The sequence below is a fragment of the Triticum dicoccoides genome, chromosome 5A, assembly GCF_002162155.2.
Source record: "Triticum dicoccoides isolate Atlit2015 ecotype Zavitan chromosome 5A, WEW_v2.0, whole genome shotgun sequence".
Lineage (NCBI taxonomy): Eukaryota > Viridiplantae > Streptophyta > Magnoliopsida > Poales > Poaceae > Triticum > Triticum dicoccoides.
The window spans coordinates 152835146-152859083 of record NC_041388.1 but is presented as its reverse complement, the minus strand read 5'-3'; positions in this window follow the sequence as shown (position 1 = coordinate 152859083).

Sequence of the window (23938 nt, the reverse complement as noted above, 5' to 3'; positions counted from 1 at the left end):
ATCCCAACAAGTAAACATGTTCCAACAAGGAACAACATCTCCATATTCCAACAAGGAACAAACTTCAATCTTCACCTGCAACTAACAACGCTATAAGAGGGGCTGAGCAAAGCGGTAACATAGCCAAACAACGGTTTCCTAGGACAAGGTGGGTTAGAGGCTTGGTTCAACAATATAGGAGGCATGATAAGCAAGTGGTAGGTATCGTAGCATAGGCATAGCAAAAGAGCGAGCAACTAGCAAGCAAAGATAGAAGTGATTTCGAGGGTATGATCATCTTGCCTGAAATCCCGCAAGGAAGAAGAACGAGTCCATGAAGAAGACAAACGGACGGAGTCGAACGGTTCCTCACAAACGCGACGTTATCGGAACCAACCCCAAGAAGCAACACCGGAAAAGAGCAAACAACATAGTAAACAACCACCACATAAGCATGGCATGATGCACAATCAAGAATGATGCATGTCCGGTTTAAAGAGGGCATGGCATGGCAAAGTGCAACAAACAACACTATAAATTAAGTGGAGCTCAATATGCAACGAGTTGCATATTGACGAAAAACCACATGACTTATTTAGTTCTCTCTCATTTATGTACCCAACAATATTAAATGTTGTTAAACATGGCAAGAGGTGAAGCAAATGAAAACTACCTAACTAGGCAAGTTTAAATGAGGCCGGAACAACAAACAACAAATTCTGGTAAATCCCCATATGCATATTTTAGATTTGGTGTTGTTCTGCCCTAAACACAATTTTAGAGTTGTTTAACATGCAAAGTAAAGCCATCATGATAAACTAGGCAAAATTCTACCCCAATTACATATAAAGATTATTTAATTCGGAGCTACAGTTGAATAGTTATGAATTAAATCATTTTAGCATGGCATAGGAGCAAATTTAAACAAACATCATTTTAGACATTTTAAACATGGATGAAAGTGACATATTATTAAACTAGACAAAATTCTGAGCAAGTTTCATATATAAATCATTTTAAACCGATGCACGAGTTGTGAGTTATTATATGCATGAACATGAGAGTCTTTTCTGTAAAACTGCAGTCTCAGGATAAATAGACAAATTCACAGATCCTGAAAAAAAACATCAACGGGCTGAATCTGGACAGGAAGCCCAACAAAGGAAAAAAAGGACGGGCGCTGGGGTGGCCTCACCATGGGCCTCGGCCCGGCTTGGCAGAGGAGGCCAGCGGCGCTGGGCCTTGCACGGCACAGGGGAGCGGCTGGGCCGGCGGAGAGGAATCCGACCCACGCGGGAGTCAACGCGAGCGGGCGCGAAGCTCGTCTCCTCGAAGTAGGCTGACGGTGGCGGCACAGCGCGGCTCCGGCGAGGGCGACGCACGGGGAAACAACGGCACGCGCAGCCGACGATGTAGGGAACAGGCAGATCCAGGCGAGGGGTCCCGGATCGGGTGGAGGCGCGCCCAAGAGGTGACCGGCGTCGACGTATGGGCTTCGGGGTCGGGCGGCCATGGCGGATCCTGCAGGGCGAGGGAGAGAGATGAGAAGGAGAGGGAAAGGGAAGGGCACGGGGCGGCGAAGGGAGGTCCGGCCTGGGGTCGAGGTCACCGGCGGATGGTGCAGCGAAGGAGTCCGGTGGGGAGGCGTGGAGACGGGGCAGAGCGGCGGAGGAGCTCGGATCGGGATCTCCCTCTCCCTATCTGGAGCTCGGGGAGCAGGGGTGGCGCGGTACGGGCCTCAGAGCCCAGATCGGGGCCCGGGCGGACCTGGAGCGGGCCTGGCGGTGCGGGGCGATGTGGGGCGCGGGGAGGCGACGTGGCTGCGTAGGATTGGTGGAGGGTGGCGCTCAGATGGCGGCTGACCACACCGGGCGTGCCAAGTAGCGATGCAGGGGTGGCCGGTGCTGGAAATTGAGGAGAGGAGGTGGGAGGCAGCTGGCTGATGATTGGGGGCGCGGATTTCAAGGAGGAGGAAGGAGAAGGCCAAAAATGGCAAGGGGGGATGCTATATATAGCAGGAGGAGCTAGGGTTGGGGGTTTTAGTCCGTTCCGGAGCCGTTCGATCTCGATCGGACGACCCAGAGCGGAGGGGGGTTAGATAGGTGGGCTAGTGGGCTGTGAAGAGAGGTTGGGCTGAGATGAGAGGAGAGGAGTGCAGCCTGGCAACTGTTTCCGAAAACCGAAAACGTCCGACGAAAAGACCGGCTATACTGACGCTATAGTTTAACGGTTGGGCTAACAAACGAACTCCGAATGCGATGAAACTTGGCAGGCGGTCTACCTACACTATAACAAGACCGCACGCCAACTCTCATCCCATTCCGAGAACATTTTCCGGCCACTTATAAAATAATATTTCGGACATGCCGCGGGCGCGTGCAAGTGTGTCTGGGCTCGGAACGGACAACGGACGGAACGAGGAGACCGGGACTAATGCAAGTTTTGAAAACATGATGATGCAATGCATATGATGACATGACAAGATGCAACACGCAAGCGAATGACATGGCAACGACGGCGAATAACTGGACGACAACTGGCACATCGGTCTCGGGGCGTTACAACACTCCACCACTACGAGAGGATCTCCTCCCGAGATCTAGAATGGCACCGGAGGGAAAACGGAAGAGAAAGAGAAGAGGTAAAAGTAAGTTGCTTCTTTGACAAACTAATGAAACCAAAGAACCTTGAGAGGTTGAACAAATAGAAAGAAAGAATACAACAAAGATGAACGAGGTTGAAAACACTCCGTTAGAAAAGAGGAACGAGGAAGAACAACTTCGGACAGCACTCCGGTAGAAAGAGATATGAAACTTGATAAGACGAAAAGAACTTGAGCAGAGGACACAACGCTCCAGTTAAATGGATAGGCATGAAAAGAACATGATCTTTGAAAAAACGAGATGATGGGTTGAAAAGAGCAACATGTCAATGCCTCCGGAACGGAAGAATAGAAGATAGATAATTGCCATAGGAGAATTGAGAAGAAAATGCCAACTTCTGTCACAAAAGAGCTTGAAGAGGCATATTTAGGGGAAGGGTCGAACAGAGTTGTTGGAACACCAACAATGAAAAGAGAAAGATTGTTATGGACTTATAGAAGCCATCTCAAAATTATAAGGTGAAATTCTGCCACTAACGGGAAAAAGAATTGGAATGGTATGACCAAGGAGACGAGAAAAATATTTCACCAGGAGGATAAAGAAGAACTTGGATCATTTATAAGCACCGTAAATAGCAATAATCCTTAGGGAAGGCTTTAGGTGAAAACATGACACAAGATAACTCCAACGAAGAGGTTGATGAATTTAAAATACCTCATTCTTGATAGCTTGAGAAACATGAAGCACGAAGGAAAATTATCAAGAATGACATAATACCACCTCCAATGATACGGTAGGAAGAATTGCACTCCGGATAGCAAGAAGAAGAAAGCTTGAGCTTCTTAGAAAAGAATCTCGATGAAAGACTTGGAGAAGGAATTAAATCCTTTATGAACCATCATGTAGAACCACCATGATGATGTCCGGTAAGAAAAAGGATGAACAAACAAAAAGACGGATGAAAAGAATAAGATTGAAGCCTTACAATGCTTAGATGTATCTCCATGACGAGAAAATTGAGAGAGCTTGGAACTCCGGGAAAAGAAAAGATGAAGCATCTCGAATTGAGAAATGTGATATGATGAACCATTCCGGAAAGCAGGAATTGAACTTACTCGATGAAACACGAATAAGAATTACATTATGCTCATCCTTCACCACTTAAACTGATGACAATCAACGGATTTGGCACACTACTTATTCTCGTATCAAGGATTAAGAGAGATATAACATAAATTTGAGAACATCTTCAACGAACCACCGGTAGGATTGGAACAATGCATGAATTGATATGATAACGAATGACGAGAACTCTTGCACGAACCACCGTAAGAATTGAAAATGAACGAAGTAGGGGTGAATCACCGGTAAGAATTAGCAAATGAACGAAGGTGCTTGAGACAAACTAGATGCATGAGAACGAAGAGATCAAGAACTGATTAGAGGATATTTGATTGATGCACCGGCAAGATAGGAGAATGATAACTGACAGCTGAGAATGAATAAACCTGAATAGATGGACTCCGGATAACAAACTGAGAAGACTCTTGAATTACTCCGGATAGGTGAAAAGAATTCTCATGATCAAAACAATTACGAGAGGATGGCAACAAGCTAGAATCACGAATCTTGAAGAGAATGGAGCAAGATTGAGAGAAAATCTTCTTCGGTCTCCAAAATCTGAGAATTACGACGAGAAACACCACCCTGAATTGTTGAGGCAACGGAATAAAGAAGAATATAGAAGTTGAATCAACGATGAAATGAATTTGAAAGATCTTGGAGAAGGACATTTGACTGATGATTATTCATTCTTACGTCAAACTTCGAAAGATTTGGGAATAGCTCCGGGAAAATAGAAGAGTCAGGTAAGATCCTGGGAAAAGACATGTGGGTTAGGGCCCACTCAAAAGAAACACCGTTGAACGATTTAAAAGAGAGAATGCACCAGTTGAATTAAAATGGCTTGAATGAGATAACCACCTCAAAAGATCTTGAACGAATGCAGAGTGGAAAACACGAATCTTCGAGATATCTTGAACGGATTGATAATTGAAACGTGAATCTTCTGAGATATCTTCAGCACTCCGGAACAAATGAATAGTGAGAAGTGAATTATTTTGGGGTGCACCGGTATGAGAAAAGCATTGGGCAAAATGAAAAGGAGTATGCTCAATACCAAAGCTTGAATTAAATCCACCGGAGAAGAAAATGAGTGATGAGAGACGAACTAGTAGAACAACTTCTTGAGAACCACCGGGTAAGAATATTGACGAAAAGAATGGAGAGGCTTCACAACAATAAAATGATACTTGAAAAAGAAATCTGGTTCCTTGAAGAAAAGGGTGGGAGGGAGGGAAAATAAGGGCAACTTGGAGACGGATGAAACAATCACCGTTGAGAAGAAGTGATAATTGACCTTAAGGATGATCAAATGATCGGATCCACTTGAAGAGAGACACACCGGTTGAAAAGGATTGACATGACAAACTCGATGATCCAGAAGGATTGGTATCCACATATAAATATGAGAACACCGTTTAGGAAAGGTATGGAATCAACATTTGACTTCGAAGCAACTCGAATACCACGACTCAAAACAAAAACAAGGGATTGGCTTGCAAAATAAGCCGGAACAAACATATGATAGAGATTTCGTCCAAAGTTTTCGTGGTGGGGCCTACACGGGCTCGATCGTACAGCACCATCATGTACAAGGCAGTGCACATGACATACGAAGCGTCCCCGAGTCGGCATAGCCAAGGACTCTTTAAGACACAACGAGACCACTGTAAAACCGACCGTGAATAGGCGGACCACTAGACGTCGAACCCCAATTTCAAATCATACATCTGTCGGGAAGATATCCTAAGAGCTACTTGAATTCCCACCTATGAAACTCCCGAACCTTTCCGGTTATGCAATCAGGTGTTGGGGATACAGGGGAAGCATAATATCTCACCCAATTCTAGCAAATCCTACATCCAGCTGTATCCATCCTTCAACACATAACCGAGAAAACTTCGGAAATCGTCTACCTCAACCTTCGAAAAGCATCCGTTATACAAGTTATGGCGATACTCCCAAACTCCCGCCCCAGTATTGGGTGGCGTCGAGGTTATCTCACCAACGAACGACATAAAAGAGATTTTCGATGTCGGCGAAACTAATCTCAAGTATTCCAGAACTGCAACGATAAAATTATGACGACAACACCTCAGAGCTCAACTCCCCGGGACACTTCCACAAAACCCCTGACAGGAGGCACCAAGACAATGTTCTCGTCACAAAACCATCGGAACGATTCCAAGATACCCGCGTGATCCTAAAAAAATTTAGTAAAATTTGAGAAGAGAAGAGTCAAAACTCTACGTCAGGATGCCTTACCAGAGCGATGAGGAGACTGGGAAGTAAAAAGAATTCCTAAACTCTCCTATATATAATTTGACTCAAAACATTTTTCTAGACACAACTTGGCTGCTAAAAACGATCAAGCAATGGGGGCTCCTAAGGTCGGGGAAGGCTCTGATACCAACTTGTAACGCCCTCGATGCGGCTATATCTCCCACGTGTTGAAGCACGACTTAGAGGCATAACCGCATTGAAAGCAATGTCGCAAGTGAGGTAATCTTTACACAACCCATGTAATATATAAAGGACAGAGATACATAGTTGGCTTACAATCGCCACTTCACACAATTACATGAATAAAGCATTACATCATCCAAATACAATCAAGGTCCGACTACGGAACCAAAATAAAAGAAGAACCCCAAATGCGACAAAGGTCCCCGGTCAACCCCAACTGGGCTCCACTACTGATCAACTAGAACGAAAACAACACAAAGGACAGATCTTCATCGAGCTCCTCCTTGAGCTTGGTTGCGTCACCTGCTTTGTTCAACGGCACCTGCAAGCTGGTTTTGGCAGAATCTGTGTGCCATGGGGACGCAGCAATCTCGCACCCTCGTGATCAAGACTATTTAAGCTTATGGGTAAGGTAAAGGTATGAGGTGGAGCTGCAGCAAGCGACTAGCATATATGGCGGCTAACATACGCAAATGAGAGCAAGAAGAGAAGGCAAAGCACGGTCGATAAAAGTATGATCAAGAAGTGATCCTATAGCAACCTACGTCAAGCATAACTCCAACACCGTGTTCACTTCCCGGACTCCGCCGAGAAGAGACCATCACGGTTACACACGCGGTTGATGCATTTTAATTAAGGTCAAGTTCAGGTTTTCTACAACCGGACATTAACAAATTCCCATCTGCCCATAACCGCGGGCATGGCTTTCGAAAGTTCAAATCCCTGCAGGGGTGTCCCAAGTTAGCCCATGACAAGCTCTCATGGTCAACGAAGGAATAGACCTCCTCCCGAGACATTCCGATCAGACTCGGTATCCCGGTACTCCAAGACATCCTCGACAATGGTAAAACCAGTCCAGCAAGACCGCCCGATGCGCCGACATCCTGATAGGAGCTGCACATATCTCGTTCTCAGGGCAACACCGGATGAGCGCTCCGTACAACTAAAACCAGCCCTCAAGTTTCCCCGAGGTGGCGCTGCAAAGGACTCTAGTTCGGACCAACACTTAGACAAGCACTGGCCCGGGGGGTTAAAATAAAGATGACCCTCGGGATGCACGACTCCCAAGGGAAAAAGACTAGGTGGCGAATGGTAAGACCAAGGTTGGGCCTTGCTGGAGGAGTTTTATTCAAAGCGAACTGTCAAGGGGTTCCCATTATAACCCAACCGCGTAAGGAATGCAAAATCCGGGAACATAACACCGATATGACGGAAACTAGGGCGGCAAGAGTGGAACAAAACACCAGGCATAAGGCCGAGCCTTCCACCCTTTACCATGAATATAGATGCATTAATTAAATAGGATATATTGTGATATCCCAACAAGTAAACATGTTCCAACAAGGAACAAACTTCAATCTTCACCTGCAACTAACAACGTATAAGAGGGGCTGAGCAAAGCGGTAACATAGCCAAACAACGGTTTGCTAGGACAAGGTGGGTTAGAGGCTTGGTTCAACAATATAGGAGGCATGATAAGCAAGTGGTAGGTATCGCAGCATAGGCATAGCAAAAGAGCGAGCAACTAGCAAGCAAAGATAGAAGTGATTTCGAGGGTATGGTCATCTTGCCTGAAATCCCGCAAGGAAGAAGAACGAGTCCATGAAGAAGATAAACGGACGGAGTCGAACGGTTCCTCACAAACGCGACGTTATCGGAACCAACCCGAAGAAGCAACACCGGAAAAGAGCAAACAACATAGTAAACAACCACCACATAAGCATGGCATGATGCACAATCAAGAATGATGCATGTCCGGTTAAAGAGGGCATGGCATGGCAAAGTGCAACAAACAACACTACAAATTAAGTGGAGCTCAATATGCAACGAGTTGTATATTGACGAAAAACCACATGACTTATTTAGTTCTCTCTCGTTTATGTACCCAACAATATTAAATGTTGTTAAACATGGCAAGAGGTGAAGCAAATGAAAACTACCTAACTAGGCAAGTTTAAATGAGGCCGGAACAACAAACAACAAATTCCGGTAAATCCCCATATGCATATTTTAGATTTGGTGTTGTTCTGCCCTAAACACAATTTTAGAGTTGTTTAACATGCAAAGTAAAGCCATCATGATAAACTAGGCAAAATTCTACCCCAATTACATATAAAGATTATTTAATTCGGAGCTACGTTGAATAGTTATGAATTAAATCATTTTACCATGGCATAGGAGCAAATTTAAACAAACATCATTTTAGACATTTTAAACATGGATGAAAGTGACATATTATTAAACTAGACAAAATTCTGAGCAAGTTTCATATATAAATCATTTTAAACCGATGCATGAATTGTGAGTTATTATATGCATGAACATGAGGGTCTTTTCTGTAAAACTGCAGTCTCAGGATAAATAGACAAATTCACAGATCCTGAAAAAAACATCAACGGGCAGAATCTGGACAGGAAGCCCAACAAAGGAAAAAATAGGACGGGCGCTGGGGTGGCCTCACCATGGGCCTCGGCCCGGCTTGGCAGAGGAGGCCAGCGGCGCTGGGCCTTGCGCGGCACAGGGGAGCGGCTGGGCCGGCGGAGAGGAATCCGACCCACGCGGGAGTCAACGCGAGCGGGCGCGAAGCTCGTCTCCTCGAAGTAGGCTGACGGCGGCGGCACAGCGCGGCTCCGGCGAGGGCGACGCACGGGGAAACAACGGCACGCGCAGCCGACGATGTAGGGAACAGGCAGATCTAGGCGAGGGGTCCCGGATCGGGTGGAGGCGCGCCCAAGAGGTGACCGGCGTCGACGTATGGGCTTCGGGGTCGGGCAGCCATGGCGGATCCTGCAGGGCGAGGGAGAGAGATGAGAAGGAGAGGGAAAGGGAAGGGCACGGGGCGGTGAAGGGAGGTCCGGCCTGGGGTCGAGGTCACCGGCGGATGGTGCGGCGAAGGAGTCCGGCGGGGAGGCGTGGAGACGGGGCAGAGCGGTGGAGGAGCTCGGATCGGGATCTCCCTCTCCTGATCTGGAGCTCGGGGAGTAGGGGCGGCGCGGTGCGGGCCTCAGAGCCCAGATCGGGGCCCGGGCGGGCCTGGAGCGGGCCTGGCAGCGCGGGGCGATGTGGGGCGCGGGGAGGCGACGTGGCTGCGTAGGATTGGTGGAGGGCGGCGCTCAGATGGCGGCTGACCACACAGGGCGCGCCAAGTGGCGATGCAGGGGTGGCCGGCACCGGAAATTGAGGAGAGGAGGTGGGAGGCGGCTGGCTGATGATTGGGGGCGCGGATTTCGAGGAGGAGGAAGGAGAAGGCCAAAAATGGCAAGGGGGGCTGCTATATATAGCAGGAGGAGCTAGGGTTGGGGGTTTTAGTCCGTTCCGGAGCCGTTCGATCTCGATCGGACGACCCGGAGTGGAGGGGGGTTAGATAGGTGGGCTAGTGGGCTGTGAAGAGAGGTTGGGCTGAGATGAGAGGAGAGGAGTGCAGCCTGGCAACTGTTTCCGAAAACCGAAAACGTCCGACAAAAAGACCGGCTATACTGCCGCTAAAGTTTAACGGTTGGGCTAACAAACGAACTCCGAATGCGATGAAACTTGGCAGGCGGTCTACCTACACTATAACAAGACCGCACACCAACTCTCATCCCATTCCGAGAACATTTTCCGGCCACTTGTAAAATAATATTTCGGACATGCCGCGGGCGCGTGCAAGTGTGTCTGGGCTCAGAACGGACAACGGACGGAACGAGGAGACCGGGACTGATGCAAGTTTTGAAAACATGATGATGCAATGCACATGATGACATGACAAGATGCAACACGCAAGCGAATGACATGGCAACGACGGCGAATAACTGGACGACAACTGGCACATCGGTCTCGGGGCATTACACGCCCCCCTTTCCTTCTCCTCTTCCCTCTCCCTTCCCCCTTTCCCCCTCCATGAGAAGGAAAAGAGGGGGCCAAATCCTACTAGGACTTGGAGTCCTAGTAGGACTCCCCTCTCCTTGGCGCGCCCCTGGTGGCCGGCCTCCTCCCCTCCTCCTTTATATAGATGGGCAGGGCACCCCTTGGAGACACACCAATTGTTCCAAGCCATGTGCGGCGTCTCCCTCCATGGTTTACTCCTCTGGTCATATTCACGTAGTGCTTAGGCGAAGCCCTGCGCGGATCACATCACCATCACTGTCACCATGCAGTCGTGTTGACAAAACTCTCCCTCGATACTTTGCTGGATCAAGAGTTAGAGGGATGTCATCGAGCTGAACGTGTCCTGAACTCGGAGGTGCCATTCGTTCAGTACTTGATCGGTTAGATCGCGAAGACGTCCGACTACATGAACCGCGTTAACCTAATGCTTCCGCTTTTGGTATAGAGGGTATGTGGACACACTCTCCCCCTCTCGTTGTTATGCATACCCTAGATAGATCTTGCGTGATCGTAGGAATTTTTCTGAAATTGCATGCTACATTCCGCAACTGGTTTGATAATCATTGGCCTTTCCTTTTCAATGTTATCATGACAGTCTAGATTTATGAGAGGTTTCCATGATTGGAATATAGTTAACTTGGGAGAATAGTCTTCCGGAGCCGGCATATGAGAAACACCGCATTTTAATGGATGCCGATTGGGAATGCAAATTCCCAATGGTTTCTGTTCGCGCTCTTCCTCGTATAGAGGCTATTTCATACCATGCACCCATTCTCTTAACCACTGGATTACATCGACCAGAGACGGACACAAGCTCAAGTTTGAACTAGATTGGTTGCATCGGGATGGATTCCATGGAATGGTCAAGGAGGTGCGGGATAAACCGGTTTCCCGGCTTACCCCAATACACATATGGAACAACAAAATGTGTGCATTACGTAAGTTCCTTGGTGGATGGGATAGGCACACTGCGGGTATCCTCAAAAAGGATAAGCTTCATCTTTCATCTATTATTTATGATTTAGATGCTCTGGCAGAGATTAGACCCCTCTATGACATCGAAATAGAGATCAAGAGTCAATCGAATGCCCAGTTAGCTCGCATGCTACGCGAGGAGGAACTCAAGTGGTACCAACATTCAAACTCCCAGTTTATCTTGAAAGGTGATTCAAATATGCGATTTTTTCCATGGTGTCGCCAATGGTAGACATCGTAAGAAATTTATTCATTCCCTACAACAGGAGGAGGACACGATTGAAGGGCATGAGCAACTTAAGTCTTATATCACTAGTTATTATAAAAATCTGTTCAGAACCCCTAAGGAAGGAAACTTCTCAATGGATGAGTCTCGGACAAATGACACCCCCAGGTTCCTGATGCGGAAAATAGCCTTCTAACAACTCCATTTTCCGAGGAGGAAGTCAGAAAGGTGCTTTTCTTAATGGAGCATTGATGTCGCTTGAAACTGCGTCGGTATTTCCCCATATAGGAAGGGATGATGCAGTACAACTATGGTAGGCATTTCCCTAAGTTGTGAAACTAAGGTATCAATCCAGTAGGAAAACCAAGCAACACTATGTAAACGATACCTGCACACAAAGAACAATACTTGCAACCCGACGCGTATGAGGGGTTGTCAATGCCTACTGGGTAACAGCGCCAGAAATTGTCAAGTTGAAAGTAGAAATATTTGTGATAGATTGGATAAATAGCTCTCGGTAAAACGCGAAATAAAATAAGTAATAAAAAGGTGCAGCAATGTATTTTTGGGTTTTTGGAATGATAGATCTAAAAATAAAAGCAAATAAAAATAGATCTCAAAGCAAATAATAGATCAGAAAGCAAATATGATGAAGAATAGACCCGTGGGCCGTAGATTTCACTAGTGGCTTCTCTCGAGAAATAGCACACGGTGGGTAAACAAATTACTGTCGGGCAATTGATAGAAGATCGAATAATTACGATGATATCCAAGGCAATGATCAATATATAGGCATCACATCCAAGATTAGTAGACCGACTCCTGCCTGTATCTACTACTATTACTCCACACATCGACCACTATCCAACATGCATCTAGTGTATTAAGTTCATGGAGAAACGAAGTAATGCAATAAGAACGATGACATGATGTAGACGAGATCTATTCATGTATGAATATCCCCATCTTGTTATTCTTAATAGCAACGATACATGTGTGTCTTGCTGCCCCTTCTGTCACTGGGAAAGAACACCGCAAGATCGAACCCATCACAAAGCACCTCTTCCCATGGCAAGAAAAATCGGTCTAGTTGGCCTAACTAAACCAAAGATTTGAAGAAGAAATGTGAGGCTGTAAATAATCATGCATATAAGAGATCAAAGAACACTGGTATGCGCCGGTGCTATACAAACGGGTTTTTAACCCCTTTCCGCGACGGCATTTGGAACCGTCGCCTAGTGAGTAACGACGATAGGGGGTCCTTCCCACACGACCCACAAACCGTCGAGGATATGCCCTCCTGACACACACGCTCGGTGAAAGTGGAACTAATCCCTGGGTGGTTTTTGTAATTATTAACAACATATAGCTCATTGAACTAATATTCATTCAAGATAATCTTTTCAGAAAGTTCAATGATTGGCATGGCCTGGACTAGAGATGTGGACCCCTCAAAATGCTAAGGACACATATTGGCTCAAGCTCAAGACTCTATATTTCCATTTTAGTGATCCAAGATCACATTGAGTCCATAGGAAAAGCCAATACTATTAAAAGGGGATGAGGTGTTGCTTAATGGCTTGCTTGCTCAAAATGCTTAGTGATATGCTCCAAAATCCCTCAACCACTTTCTCATATCCACATATGTCCCAAACCAAAAGTCAAACTCGGCCCCACCAATTTGATCTATCCGGCGCCACCGAGTTCATTTGACATAGCCATAGCCAGAAACCCTAATCAGTTCGGTCTCACCGATAGGGATCTCGGTCTCACCGAGATGAGATTGCAAACTCTCTGTTTCCCTTTGTAACATTTCGTTCTAACTGAAATGAGCGATTGGTCCCACCGAGTTCACAATGCAAACTCTCTGTTTCCTTTTCATAACGTTTCGGTCTCACCGAAATGAGCGATCAGTCCCATAGAGTTTGCCTGCCCAACTCTCTGTTTGCCTATTACAGAAATCGGTCTCGCCGAGTTCATGTGATCGGTCTCACTGACATTACGTTATGCCCTAACCCTAACAGAATCGGTCCCACCGAGTTGACATGGTCCCACCGAAAAGCCTAACATTCACATTTTGAACTAAATCGGTCTGACCGAGTTTCAGTATTCGGTCCCACCGAGTTTGGTAAATTGTGTGTAACATTTAGATTTTGTGTGGAGGCTATATATACCCCTCCACCCATCCTCCATTTGTGAGGAGAGCCATCAGAATGTGCCTACACTTGCACTACTCATTTTCTGAGAGAGAACCACCTACTCATGTGTTGAGACCAAGATATTTCAATCCAACCACAAGAATCTTGGTCGCTAGCCTTCGCCAAGTTGCTTTCCACTCAAATCATCTTTCCACCATATCCAAATTTGTGAGGGAGAGTTGAGTGTTGGGGAGACTATCATTTGAAGCACAAGAGCAAGGAGTTCATCATCAACACGCCATCTATTACCTTTTAGAGAGTGGTGTCTCCTATATTGGTTAGGTGTCACTTGGGAGCCTCCGTCAAGATTGTGGAGTTGAACCAAGGAGTTTGTAAGGGCAAGGAAATTGCCTACTTCGTGAAGATCTACCCTAGTGAGGCAAGTCCTTCGCGGGCGATGGCCATGGTGGGATAGACGAGGTTGTTTCTTAGTGGACCCTTTGTGGGTGGATCCCTCCGTGTACTCACGTAGCCGTTACCCTTCGTGGGTTGAAGTCTCCATCAACGTGGATGTATGATAGCACCACCTATCGGAACCATGCCAACAATCTTCGTGTCTACATTGCGTTTCCTCCCTCCAAACTCCTCCCATTTACATTTCGCTGCTACACTCTTAGAATTGCATGTGTAGGTTGATTGCTTGACTTGTGGTAAGTTGCTAAAATTTGCCAAGACTTAAAATTGGGAAAAGGCTAGATTTTTATTTCGTCAAGTAGTCTAATCACCCCCTCTAGACATACTTTCGATCCTACAATTGGTATCAGAGCTTTGGTCTCCATTTGCCTTGACTTCCATAGCTTTGGTGATCATAGCCTTGGTTTCACAACCTAGGAGAGTATGGCATCTAGCGAGGGAAATTACCACCGTAGAGGCCCTTACTTTGCTGGTACTAATTTTGCTAGTTGGAAGCATAAGATGAAAATGCATATTCTTGGACATAACCCCGTCGTTTGGGCTATTGTGTGTATTGGCTTGCAAGGTGAATTCTTCGACGGGAGAGAACCGTATCATGAAGCAACCGCGGAAGAATTGAAGATGCTGCAATACAATGCTCAAGCTTGTGATATCCTATTCAATGGATTGTGCCCCGAAGAATTCAACAAAATCAGCCGTCTTGAGAATGCAAAGGAAATTTTGGATACTTTGATTGATATGCACGAAGGTACCGACTCCGTCAACGAATCCAAATTGGATGTGCTTTAGCTTTGACAAGTTCAAAATGAAGAATGGTGAAGGTGTTGCTGAAATGTACTCTAGGCTTGCTCTCATCACAAATGATATTGCCGGCTTAGGAAGTGAAGAAATGACCGACAGATTCATCAACAAGAAGATCCTAAGAGTCTTGGATAGAAAATATGATATCGTGTGCACATTAATCCAAATGATGCCCAATTACAAAGATCTCAAGCCAACCGAAGTCAACGGAAGAATTGTTGCTCATGAGATGTCACTCAAGGATAAAGAAGAGTTTCACAACAAGTCAAGTGGTGCTTACAAAGACTCATGTGATGCTCCTACGTCATCAAGTGAGAAACAAACTTTCAATGAGGAAATGAGCCTAATGGTGAAGAACTTCAACAAGTTCTACACGAGTAGAATCAAGGAATGAAGTTCCAAGTCAAGGTCCTACAATGATAAAAGATCTTCTAGTCGTGAGCGTAATTGCTACAATTGTGGAAGACCCGGACACTAATCCAATGAGTTTACGACTCCCTACACAAGAAGTGAAGACTCACCTAAAAGGAGAAGTAGAAGAGAAGAATCACCTCCAAGAGAGAGAAGGAGTAGAGATGATCGTTATGAACGAAGAACCTCTCACACAAGCAAGGATTCAGAGAGGAAGGACAAGTAATCAAGGAGCTACACAAAACGAATACATCAAGCTCATGTTGGTCAATGGGTATCCGGCTCCGACTCCGACCATCACTCCGAGAGAAGTTATCACTCCGACTCAGAATATACTCAAGATGAAGGTGTTGCCGGTCTAGCACTTGTTGTTGGTGTCAAAACCGGTAGATCTTGGGTAGGGGGTCCCGAACTGTGCGTCTAAGGATTGAAGGTAACAGGAGTCAGGGGACACGATGTTTACCCAGGTTCGGGCCCTCTTGATGGAGGTACAACCCTACGCCCTGCTTGATTGACTTTGATGAGTATAGGGGTTACAAGAGTTGATCTACCTCGAGATCATAATGACTAAACCCTAGATGTCTAGCCTGTATCATTATGACTGCCTCTACGGACTAAACCCTCCGGTTTATATAGATCCGGAGGGGGCTAGGGTTTGTATAGGGTCGGTTTTACAGAGAAAGGAATCTTAATATCCGAACGCCAAGCTTGCCTTCCATGCCAAGGAGAGTCCCATCCAGATACGGGGGGAAGCCTTCTATCTTGTATCTTCACGGCCCACCATCCAGCCCACGTCACATAGCCCGGACGCCCGGGGACCCCCTAATCCAGGACTCCCTCAGTAGCCCCAGAACCAGGCTTCAATGACGATGTGTTCGGCACGCAAATTGTCATCGGCATTGCAAGGCGGGTTCCTCCTATGAATACTTCAAAGTAGTTGATCAAAAGAACTATATCCGACTCTGTACAATAGTTACAACCCTGGACCACGAGGGAAAATACTTTAAACAAAAATAGGTTATGTCTTCTGACAACTTTTTTGGCGAGGCAGTGAATCCCCGCCTTATTATTATTTTGAACCTTATTTTTCAGCCCCCCGTTTCGCGTTTCGAGACGCAACTCCCAGTGACACATCTTGTCAAAGAAAAGATCGTGTCCCCTTATTGCGGGATTTTCATCAATGAGAGCTTGGGTAATCCAACCATGCCATCAGCTCAACCCCTTGGGAATAGGCGAATTTTAAGGCCTGCACGAGGTCGTTTGATATTCATTGCCTTTATAAAAGGATAAGGACCCCTCTTTTACCCCACGTCTTCTCCTTCCTCAGCCTTCCCATCTTTGAGCTCCAGCGCCCAAGACCCAATCCTTCTCCCTTGCCACCACGCGCTCTGACCATGTCCGGATCCGGTTCTCAAGGCAAGTGGGTGGCCTCTTCTGTGACGAAGAAGGATATCCAGGGACTACGGGAGGCAAGGAACTTAACCACGGAAATCGCACACAGGCTTCCGACAAAGGGACAAGTCATCCCTGCTCCAGAGCCTGGCGAAAGGGTCGTGTTCATCCCCCACTTCCTCTGCGGGTTAGGGTTTCCCCTTCACCCCTTTGTTCACGGCCTCATATTCTAGTACGGGCTAGATTTTCATGATCTAGCCCCGAACTCCTTCCTCCATATCTCGGTGTTCATCGTCATGTGCGAGGCATTTCTCCGCATCCCCCACACTTCGGCCTCTGGCTCAAGACCTTCAACGTGAAGCCGAAGGTGGTCGACGGGGAGCATGCGGATTGCGGAGGAGCCATGGTGAGGAAGCTTCCTCACGCTATCTGGCCTAAAGGGGCCTTTGTGGATACCGTCAAGACATGGCAGAAGGAGTGGTTCTATATTACCGAACCCCGTGGCACCAAGTGGGCGGCCACTCCTGCATTTAGATCCGGACCCCCTCTGCGACTCGCTTCATGGACCAACAAGGGTCCAGACTAGGGATCAACCGATGAGGTGCTGATGCTACAAAAGCGCATCAAAAGTATCATAGAGAAGAACACCCGCCTCACTGACGTGATTCAGGTGATGCTCATCCGCCGAACCCTTCCCTACCAGCGACGACTTCTCCGTTTATGGGAGGTTAATCCGGAAGGGACGCGAACTCTGCGACAATTCTTCGGCATGACGCACAAAGAGATATGGAAATTGCTCTTTAAATCTCAAAATTCATGACCAGAGATGTCTGAAGACGTTGGTCTTGACTGCAACCATCCGATCCCCCGGTAAGGGCTAAGCTTCCGCCTATAGCTTGGTTTGTTAATCCAGGGGATACACTAACCATTCCATCCTCTAAAAAGGTTTGGGCAATGAAGGCGGAGCAGATAAGGTGTCCGGCCCCCCTTCCCGAAGGCTCAATCGATTCCCTCCTGATGAGGATGCTGGTCCCGGCGCCATACCAGGTGCCGGTAAAAAAAGGACAAGAAGAAGAAGAAGAACAAGGAGGCTGAAAGTGGCCTCCACCATGAAGGTACCTCGGACGCTATGTCCAAAGGGACCAAGGCTCCCTCCTCTCACGAGGGAGACGAAAACGAGGACGAGGAGGAGGAAGAAGAAGATAACCCTCCTCTCAAAGGGAAAAAGAGGGTGGCCTCCGCAGACCCGAAGGCGAGGGCGTCCAAAAGGGGAAAGTTATCCCTTTCGGATGACTCAGATTCGGACATCGAGGATATCCCCAAGCCCCGGCCCCGGACCAAGCCCCTTGCCAAATCATAAGTACCTGAGGACGCTTTACATACATCCGCTCCTTTATGAATTGTGAGAATAATCATTAAATCATGTGTTTCGGTCTGGCCTGCGATCTCCCTCCACAATCCTCCTCGTCAAGGGATTTGCCGCCGGAGATGATGGAGAGAGAGACGCCTCCGCAAGTTTCCTCGCCGCCTAGGGCGGATGACATGGAGGTGTCATCGCAGAGGATTTCTCCGGGTCGCCGAGAGGTGCACGGGACCATCAATACGGCACCGGAGGGTAATACCTCGGCCGTTGAGGACACGGGGGAAGCGATCCCCGTGAAGTCTGGGAATGGGGGCCCTAGATTGTTTGGCCCCAAGCCGAATACTACTCCGGAGACAGATCCGGAGTCGAGTGAGCGGCCCCCTTCAGGGGAGGGGGAGCGCCTATTCTTGCGGCGACCTCCATGAATCCGGAGGCGCCGAACATGCTGAGGGACGGATTGCGGAGTGCGTCCGTCTTGGAGGAGCACCGTACCTTGATGGCTACGGTGGCTAAAAGCGGGCTGCATGAAGCCTTTACGAGCCTACTAATAGGCTTCGAGGTATGCGATGTAATGTATTTAGCCACTTTCCATATGGAACATATGCATGTATATGGATAGTAGCCCCTGAGACTCTGGTCGGCCCAGGAAGAATGGCGAACAAAGGATTGATACGTCTCCAATGTATCTTTAATTTTTGATTGTTCCATGCTACTATATTATCTGTTTTGGATGTTTAATGGGCTTTAATATGCTCTTTTATATTATTTTTAGGACTAACCTATTAACCGGAGGCCCAGTGCCAGTTTCTGTTTTTTTTTGCCTATTTTAGAGTTTCACAGAAAAGGCATACCAAACGGAGTCCAAACGGAATGAAACCTTCGCGATGATCTTTCTTGGACCGAAAGCAAACCAGAAGACTTGGAGTTGAAGTCTGTAACGCCACGAGGCGGCCACGAGGCAGGAGGGCGCGCCCCCCACCCTCGTGGGCCCCTCGTAGCTCCACCGACGTACTTCTTCCGCCTATATATACTCTTATACCCTAGATTGATCCCAGAGAGCCACGAAACCACTTTTCCACCGCCGCAACCTTCTATACTCGCGAGATCCCGTCTTGGGGCCTTTTTCGGCAATCTGCCAGAGGGGGAATCGATCACGGAGGGCTTCTACATCAACCGCATAGCCTCTCCGATGAAACGTGAGTAGTTTACCATAGAACTTCGGGTCCATAGTTATTAGCTAGATGGCTTCTTCTCTCTCTATGATTCTCAATACAAAGTTCTCCTCGATGTTCTTGGAGGTCTTTTCGATGTAATACTCTTTTGCGGTGTGTTTGCCGAGATCCGATGAATTGTGGGTTTATGAACAAGATTATCTATGAATATTATTTGGTTCTTCTCTGAATTCTTATATGCATGATTTGATATCTTTGCAAGTCTCTTCGAATTATCGGTTCAGTTTGGCCTACTAGATTGATCTTTCTTGCAATGGGAGAAGTGCTTAGCTTTGGATTCAATCTTGTAGTGTCATTTCCCAGTGATAGTAGGGGCAGCAAGGCACGTATTGTATTGTTGCCATCAAGGATAAAAAGATGGAGTTTATATCATATTGTTTGAGTTTATCCCTCTACATCTTGTCATCTTGCTTAAAGCGTCACTCTGTTCTTATGAACTTAATACTCTAGATGCATGCTGGATAGCGGTCGATGTGTGGAGTAATAGTAGTAGATGCAGAATCGTTTCGATCTACTTGACATGGACGTGATGCCTATATTCATGATCATTGCCTAGATATTCTCATAACTATGCGCTTTTCTATCAATTGCTCGGCAGTAATTTGTTCACCCACCGTAATACATTCTATCTTGAGAGAAGCCACTAGTGAAACCTATGGCCCCCGGGTCTCTTTCTTATTATATGCATCTCTTTTATTTACATCACATCTCGTTTACTATTTTGCAATATTTACTTTCCAATCTATACAACAAAAATACCAAAAATATTTACTTTACTATCTTTATCATATCTCACTTTTGCGAGTGACCGTGAATGGATTGACAACCCCTTTATCGCGTTGGTTGCAAGGTCTTGATTGTTTGTGTAGGTACTAGGTGACTTGTGCGTTATCTCCTAGTAGATTGATACATTGGTTCAATAAATGAGGGAAATACTTATGCTACTTTGCTACATCACCCTTTCCTCTTCAAGGGAAAACCAACATGCTCAAGAGGTAGCAAGAAGGATTTCTGGCGCCGTTGCCGGGGAGATCTATGCCAAGTCAAGACATACCAAGTACCCATCATAAACTCTTCTCCCTCGCATTACATTATTTGTCATTCGCCTCTCGTTTTCCTCTCCCCCACTTCTAAAACGATTTTTGAAAACCTTTGCCTTTTCCCCGCACCTCTCCCGTTCGTCTCTTTTTGCTTGCTTCTTGTGTGCTTGTGTGTTGGATTGACCGTTTGTCACGATGGCTCAAGATAATACTAAATTGTATGACTTTTCCAATACCAACAACAATGATTTTATTAGCACTCCGATTGCTCCTACTACCGATGCTGAATCTTGTGAAATTAATACCGCTTTGTTGGATCTTGTTATGAAAGATCAATTATCTGGCCTTCCTAGTGAAGATGCCGCTACCCATCTAAACAACTTTGTTGGTTTGTGTGATATGCAAAAAAAGAAAGATGTGGATGATATTGTTAAATTGAAGCTATTTTCGTTTTCGCTTAGAGATGGTGCTAAAATTTGGTTCTCTTCTTTGTCTAAAAATAGTATTGATTCATGGAATAAGTGTAAAGATGCTTTTATCTCTAAGTATTTTCCTCCCGCTAAGATCATCTCTCTTAGGAACGATATTATGAATTTTAAGCAACTTGATCATGAGCATGTTGCACAAGCTTGGGAGATGATGAAATTAATGATACGTAATTTCCCTACACATGGTTTGAATTTGTGGATGATTATACAAATTTTTTATGCCGAATTGAATTTTGTTTCTAGAAATCTTTTAGATTCAGTCGCGGGAGGCACTTTTATGGAAAATACTTTAGGAGAGGCTACTAAACTCCTAGACAATATTATGGTTAATTATTCTCAATGGCACACCAAAAGATCCACTAGTAAAAAAGTTCATGCGATTGAAGAGATTAATGTTTTGAGTGGAAAGATGGTTGAACTTATGAAATTGTTTGATAATAAAAGTGTTTTTTCTGATCCTAATGATATTCCTTTGTCCACTTTGATTGAGAATAACAATGAATCTATGGATGTGAATTTTGTTGGTAGGAACAATTTTGGTAACAGCGCGTATAAAGGAAATTTTAATTCTAGGTCGTTTCCTAGTAATTCCTCTAATAAAATTCCTACAAAAACTCTTATGAAAATTTTAATAAGATGCGCTCTGATTTTGAGATTAGTGTTAAAGAATTTATGAGTTTTCAAAAGAATTTCAATGCCTTGGTTCAAGAAAAATTGCTTAAGATCGATGAATTGGCTAGGAACGTGGATATAATTTCTCTTGATGTTGATTCTTTAAAACTTAGATCTATTCCACCCAAACATGATATCAATGAATCTCTCAAGGCCATGAGAATTTCCATTGATGAGTGCAAAGAAAGAACCGCTAGAATGCGTGCTAAAAAAGATTACTTTGTGAACGTGTGTTCTTCTAGTTTTCATGATAATAATGATGAAGATCTAAAAGTGATTGATGTGACTCCTATTAAATCTTTGTTTTCCAATATGAATCTTGATAAAGATGAGACTGGAGATGAGTCAACTTTAGTTAAAAGGCGTCCCAATGATTTAGAGTTTTTAGATTTTGATGCAAAAATCAATAAAAGTGGGGTTGAAAAGGTCAAAACTTTACATAGCAATTAACCCACTATTTTGGATTTCAAGAAATTTAATTATGATAATTGCTCTTTGATAGATTGTATTTCCTTGTTGCAATTCGTTTTAAATTCTCCTCATGCTTATAATCAAAATAAAGCTTTTACTAAACATATCGTTGACGCTTTAATGTAATCCCATGAAGAAAAACTTGAACTAGAAGTTTCTATCCCTAGAAAAATTTATGATGAGTGAGAACCTACTATTAAAATTAAGATTAAAGATTATGAATGTTATGCTTTATGTGATTTGGGTGCTAGCGTTTCCACGATTCCAAAAACTTTGTGTGATGTGCTAGGCTTCCATGAATTTGATGATTGTTCTTCAAATTTGCATCTTGCGGATTCCATCATTAAGAAACCTATGCGAAGGATTAATGATGTTCTTATTATTGCAAATAGGAACTATGTGCTCGTAGATTTCATTGTTATTGATATAGATTGCAATCCTACATGTCCTATTATTCTTGGTAGACCTTTCCTTAGAATGATTGGTGCAATTATTGACATGAAAGAAGGAAATATTATATTCCAATTTTCGTTAAGGAAAGGCATGAAACACTTTTCTAGGAAGAAAATTAAATTGCCTTATGAATCTATTATGAGAGCCACTTATGGATTGCATACCAAAGATGACAATACCTAGATCTATTCTTGTTTTTATGTCTAGCTAGGGGCGTTAAACGATAGCGCTTGTTGGGAGGCAACCCAATTTTATTTTTGTTACTTGCTTTTTGTTCCTGTTTAGTAATAAATAATTCATCTAGCCTCTGTTATGGTTGTGTTTTTTATGTTTTAATTAGTGTTTGTGCCAATTAAAGCCTTTAGGATCTTCTTGGATGATTGTTGTTCGATCTTGCTGATAAAAACAGAAAATATGCGCCCACAAAAATAATTTTCATTTTTTACGAGAGAGCGATAAAATACCAATTCCAACTGCCGTAGATCAATATACAAATTATCCTGGTCTTCCTAATTTATCAGATTTTTTGGAGTTATAAAAGTATTTGAAACCTACATATTGCTACAGACTGTTCTGTTTTTGACAGATTCTGTTTTTGTGTGTTGTTTGCTTATTTTGATGCATCTATGGCTAGTATTGGGGGGTATGAACCATAGAGAAGTTGGAATACAGTAGATTTAACATCAATATAAATAAAAAATGAGTTCATTACAGTATGTTAAAGTGGTGGTTTATTTTCTTATACTAGCGGAGCTCATTAGATTTTCTGTTAAAGTTTTGTGTTGTGAAATTTTCATGTTTTTGGGTAAGGATTTGATGGATTTTGGAATAAGGAGTGGCAAGAGCCTAAGCTTGGGGATGCCCAAGGCACCCCAAGATAAAATTCAAGAAAAACAAAAAGGCTAAGCTTGGGGATGCCCCGAAAGGCATCCCCTCTTTCGTCTTCGTCTATCGGTAACTTTACTTGAGGCTATATTTTTATTCACCACATGATATGTGTTTTGCTTGGAGCGTCTTGTATGATCTGAGTCTTTGATTTTTAGTTTACCACAACCATCCTTGTTGTACACACCTTTTGGGAGAGACACGCATAAATCGAAATTTATTAGAATACTCTATGTGCTTCACTTATATCTTTTGAGCTAGATAATTTTGCTCTATTGCTTCACTTATATATTTTTAGAGCACGATGGTGATTTTATTTTGTAAAAATTATTGATCTCTCATGCTTCACTTATATTATTTTGAGAGTTCTTTAGAACAGCATGGTATTTTGCGTTGGCTATAAAATTAGTCCTAATATGATAGACATCCAAGATGAATATAATAAAAACTTTCATATAAAATGCATTGAATACTATGAGAAGTTTGATTCCTTAAGATTGTTTTGAGATATGAAGATGGTGATATTAGAGTCATGCTAGTTGAGTAGTTGTGAATTTGAGAGATACTTGTGTTAAAGTTTGTGATTCCCGTAGCATGCACGTATGATGAACCGTTATGTGATGAAGTCGGAGCATGATTTATTTTTTGTTTGTCTTCCTTTATGAGTGGCGGACGGGGATGAGCGATGGTCTTTTCCTATCAATCTATCCACCTAGGAGCATGCGCGTAGTACTTCGTTTCGATAACTAATAGATTTTTGCAACAAGTATGTGAGTTCTTTATGACTAATGTTGAGTCCATGGATTATACGCACTCTCACCCTTCCACCGTTGCTAGTCTCTCTAGTACCGCACAACTTTCGCCGGTACCATAAACCCAT